Source organism: Camelina sativa, chromosome 16, assembly GCF_000633955.1.
Source record: "Camelina sativa cultivar DH55 chromosome 16, Cs, whole genome shotgun sequence".
Taxonomy (NCBI): Eukaryota; Viridiplantae; Streptophyta; class Magnoliopsida; order Brassicales; family Brassicaceae; genus Camelina; species Camelina sativa.
This window is the reverse complement of record NC_025700.1, coordinates 14,475,517-14,481,358: the sequence shown is the minus strand read 5'-3', so window position 1 is coordinate 14,481,358 and position 5,842 is coordinate 14,475,517.

Below are 5,842 nucleotides of genomic sequence, written 5' to 3'. Positions count from 1 at the left end.
GTTCATCAGGAATGTCAAGAAAGTGATAGAGCTGAGGTGGAGGATGTTTTTCCGCGGCTGGAAAATAGTTTCATCAAACAGAACGTGGCGAGAGATGATAATCTTATTTGTCTTGAGGTCAAGACAATGGTAGCCACAGTGTTGAGAAGGATAGCCGAGAAAGAGACATGGTGTTGATCAAGGTGACAGTTTATGGAGATTGGAGTGGTTCAGATTGGAAAAACAAAGGCACCCAAAAACACGTAAATGGTCGTATGAGAACCTCGGCTGTGCGGAGGGTAATGGGAAGGGGAGCGGTTGACGCCACCGGTTTCTGTAACTTCTCGAGACGAGATTCTTCCAACTCAAGCAAAGATTTGGCTGTGGAGAAACTGGGAAACGGATCTTTGTGTTTGATGACATTGATGATATTGTCAAATTTGCCAGTCAATCCATTGAGAAGGTACATAACCAGGTTGCGGTAGGAGACTGGTGCATCAACGTTCTCGAGGCGGTCGGAGAACGACTTGAGTTTTTGACAGTATTCCTGAATGGATTGGTCGCCGATTTCGAGGGTGCGAAGATCGTTGTCAAGTTGAATCGCCCGCGCCTCCTTGTTGTTGCGGAATTGGTTCTCGATGCGAAGCTAGATGTCCCGGGCAGAACCACCAGTTTTAAAAGAGCTTCAGAAGAGTTGAGGAGCCAAGGTGCCATAAAACCAAAGTTTGACCAAGCTGTCACGTTTCTGCCAAGCAACATCAGCATGACCAGTAGGAAGAGAGGTACCATCGATGTGTCCAGACACATCGAAGGTGAGACAGTGCATGTGGAAAAGTTCACGCCACGCATCATAGTTGTGGTCATCGAGATCCAAAATGAGAGGAATGTGAGATTTGATGTTGGTGATACCAAAAGCATGCTCGTTATTGACGGGAGCAGCCTTGATGAGAGGAAGAGAAAGGAGAGATCAAACAAACGAAGAAGAAGATGAGAAAAGAAAAGGAAAAAAATTAGGAGCAGAGAGGCTCTGATTCCATGTAAGTTGATGAATTCTCTTGAGGGATTCTGTATTATCATTAGCAATATATATACAGTGTTATGTAGTGTAATTACGGGGATTATACTTGATACGGAAGGATCATATCAATCAGAATTAATTACATAATATTCTAATATCTATCAGTGAAAAATTCATTCAAAAATTTTAAAATTCAGAAATACAGATATCTTAAATAAAAAGAAAAATAAGGAGATTTGTTGTATAGAAAAAAAAAATAAAAAGAAGAAGAAAAGATCTTTCATGTACAAAATGTTCGATAAATTGTGATGAAGTGAGTGGTAGCAAGAGTTATTAAAGAGTGGTTGTTTTGATCAATGATAATATAAAACCTTTTAAGACTTTTTTTTTTTTGGTAGAACCATCTTTCTATGATTGTTGTTATGCATCTCATTAAACTATTTTCTTACGTCATACGATTACAAAAAATTTTGAACTTTAAAATAGTATTTGTGTGAGTTATATAATAGTTTGTGTACCATATAGGAGGAACATGAAGCGCATATATCAAAATCGAGTTAGCTGGAAGATCTCATAGGTTGACGTTCAATTAACAATATTTTTTCCAGTAAACTAAACAATTTTGTTTTGATGGAATGTAAAATTATTTAAAGGGTAAATTATATATATTAGCCATAAAGTGAGTTTTTTAATCTACTTCGGTCAAAATTAAATGTTTCTTCTATAGTTTAGCCACTAGTTATATTTTAGACGAAAATGCCCTTAAACCAAACAACATGCAGTTAGATTTGTTACATTTGTATAGTTAGTGTAATCAATTTTTTGCCAGTTTAGTTAGTTTCAGTATTTTGATTTTGACATTTAATTTATAAAATAAAAATATAATAAAATAATATTACAAGAGAGAGCATAATAATTTTCATTTTCTTTTATTTTCCATTTTTCTCTTTAAACTTTTATAACTATATTTTTCATAATTTAAGTTAATTTTATTTTTCTCTATCTTTTAAGTTCCATTTTTCTATTTTTCAAATTATATTTATTTTCTTAATTCTTATGGTTCAAAATATTTTTGAATATTACCATTACCATGTACATACATGGTAATGATTTGTGCATTCATATATACGTACACATTAAAATAATTTATATTAATGTTAAATAATTTTTGTAATATGCTTGTTTATAAACAAAACATTCAAAACATGTACGTACGCAAGTAATCTTAATGTACGTACATATGAACCTGTACGTACATATGAACACAAAAGTTATGTTAATGTACGTACATATGAACACACAAGTTGTTTACAAACAAAACATTCAAAACATGTATGTATACAAGTTATTTTAAGAGTGATGATTGATTTTCAAAGAAAAGAAAACTTGTTAAGCATAAGTCAATATGATCGTGTAAGTATACAATTAATTTTATCTTTTAGATTCTATTTAGTGGTTATGTACGTTAAATCGATACGATCATATACGTTATAAGTCAATATGATTGTGTACGTATATGTTTTGAGATTTAATTTGTAGGGTTTGTATAGGAGTTGTGTATATCTAAGTCAATATTGTCTACATATACAATTTAAGGTTTAATTTCTTAGGGGTTGTGTACATTTAAGTTTGTATGACCGTGTGTAGCTCACTCTCCCGAAGGGAGCTTAGCAACAATAGTGAGTTAGAAACAGCAGCCGCGGATCAGTCGGAGAAGTGTACGTATATAACTTAGAGTTTAACTTTTAGAGTTTGTGTAGGATTGTGTACATTTATGTCAAATCGTGTACGTATACTATATGTTGCGGTTTGGTGTACGTACATAACGTTATTTTGTTTAGTGTACGTCCATAAGTCCGTATTAATGAAGGATATTACTGTAATTTTGTAGTCATCTTGTATCTTCTTCTACAAACCTAGCTAGTATTGTCGCTGTTGTTCACCGGAAAGTTTTTCATTTTCTTCTTCTCACCAGAGTTCTACATACTCAAACACATCGGCATTTCCTCCTCTTCTTCTTCTCGCCGGAATTCTACACACCCAAACTTGCTGGAAATTTTTACCACTTCTTCTTTTCGCCGGAATTATACACAGCCAAACTCACTGAATCTTCTAACACACCGAAATTGTATACACCCAACTTGTCGGAACTGTACAGACCCAAACTCGCTGGATTAAGTAGTTTAACTATTAGAGAATCAAAGAAACTAAAAATTGGAAATTTTACCCAAATTTTCTAATTTTTTTATGGTGAGATGATGAATTTCGTGTTTATCTCTCTCCTTTTTTCTTGTTTTTTGAAAAGTTAATTACAATCAATTTTTTTTTATATAAAAATTAAATGATTGCAATGGTTTGATAACTAAACAAAAAACTAGTTATCTATTGACAAGGACATTTTTGTCAGCTTTTAGTTAGTGGCTATTTCATGTGAAGTTAATATGACTTTATCATTTGGTGAAAGAATTTTTTTATTTGGTGTGATATGTGAAAATTTCTTTTTAATAAACAATTACAAAATAGTTTGGTATAGGAGGACTATGAAATAGAGCAAACGAGAGCTTAATATTGATGAACTCTCGACCTAGAGCAAACCTGAAGCAATTCACCTAGCTTCTTGTTTTCGTCAGTCAAACAATTTTGTCTTTTTGTATTGTCAATTACATTAAAAATGTATAGTGATCTCCACAAAGAAATAATGCAATTGTCCCACTCATAAGACAAGACAAAAAACAGAAAGTTGATTGAATGCATATCCTAAATTTCAAGGATTCAAAAGACAACAATGTATTTGAAAACTTGACAACAACATAAACATTTTACATTGGTAAGCCCAAATCAGAGTGACGTACCGAATACTATTTTTTTTTTTTTGCAGAACGAACCGAATACTACAAAAGGTAAAACTCAAACTAATCAAAGAGATAGAAGAAACGTTTCTTGCGGCAATGGAAAATTCTCATGCTGCTTTGTGAGATCAAGATGGAGAGTAAGTGAACTTTTCAATTTCAGACCTCCTTAGTTCATCTGAAATCCCTCTTATATGCACTCTTTTCTCTACATTTTTTCCTAAAGATTGTAGAGGATGATGTCAAACTCCAAACCAAATATTTGTGTTTATTATTCAATAGTTTGTGTACTATACAAGGGACATGAAGCACATTTTTAAAAATCAGCTAGCTACAAAATCTCATAGGTGGATTCTAATTTACAAATTCTCTCAATAAATTAAACAATTCTTTGGCGTCAAACAAAAAGTTTTTTTTTTTCCAATTATGTTAAAATGTATATTGATCAATACCAGAAAAAAGAAAAATATTTCATAAAATACCACTATGATTGTTTATAGATTTTTAAATGGTTTAGTTTGTGGTTTTTAGTTTTTGATTTGTGGTGAATTTTTTTTTAATAATTTTGAAAGTAGAAAGGAAAAAGGTTATCCAGCCACTTCTTTTGGTCTAGGATAGGATGCTTGTTTAACCGGGTTCATGAATTATGGTCAACAAACCCTACAAATTGTCTTCCACACGTGCACTAAAACCAGCGTTTTAGTTCCAGTAATTAATCTAGGCTCTGGCTATACGTAGATCTTTATTTCTGGTCATGAAGGTGTAGGCCAAGGACGCCGATCTCTTTTTTCTCGATTTCTAATTCCTTGACTCATTATTTTCCTAGGTGTAAGTCCTCTCCTCTAATGCAAGAAAGTTACATTGTTATATTTTTTATTGAGTCCCAGTCTCCTAGTAGTGAGATGGTAAAGGGCAATGTCCGGTTCTGTCCAATACTAATCTAATAAGTGAAGTAGTCATTGTCTAACCAATTAACTCGGACACCAGACCGAAAAGGAAAAAGTTAATGTAATTTGTTTAGTTTCTGATTTTATGTTGATGGATCAAATATTGTTTGAGGGAGAAACCCCAAAATATGGATTTTGGATTTTTCTTTTTGGAAAGTTGTTAAAAGTACAAAAATTAGATACTCTATTTTTTTTTTTAAACTGTTTTTTCTTCTAAATTTTGTACGGCGCTGCAAAATAAATTGGAAATACTAAAACCAAATACTATAAAAAAGAAAAATCACTCCAAGCATACATCTTTACTAATCTCTAATTTCGGGACAGTTTTTGCACATACATCTTATTGCTACAAAATTCTACTTATTATGACTCTAAAAATCAACTTTGTTTGCTGCCTCAACTCATGATGGAAATTTTAATTTGTACCCTATTAGTTTTGATATAGTTGATTAGGCCTAGGCATTTTAACCGAATCCAAAACCCGAACCCAAACCCGACCCGAAATAGGCAGTTCGGTTCGGATTCGGATAGTACTAAATACCCAATCGGATTTAGTTTCTTTGAAATTCGGATATCCGATCGGGTTCGGGTATTACCCGAACCCGAACTAACCCGAAATAAATACAAAAATGCATCTAAGTAGGGTTGAACCCAATATCTTAGGCATTTACAAGTTTATCATAAACCATTTTGTCACCTTAGTTTTATGTCATAGTATGAAAACGTTAATTATTTATATATATATATATATATATAATTATGTATTCTAAAATTATTTTATTTTTTTCTTTCTCAATCAACAGAACCCATAATTATTTTATTTTTTTATTACCCAGATCAATTTTAGTAGAAACATGACAAGCGAATCTACAAAAAAAAAATATAGTTTGTGGGGTTTGAAGAGTGAGTGAGATTGGAAGATAAATATGAATCATATTATATAATTTGTTATAAATATTAGATTTGGTAGGGAATTTGAACGATTTAATTTTTGAAGTAGTAATCATGGATAAACAAATATAGGGTTTTTTTTGTTGAAAAAGAGAGAT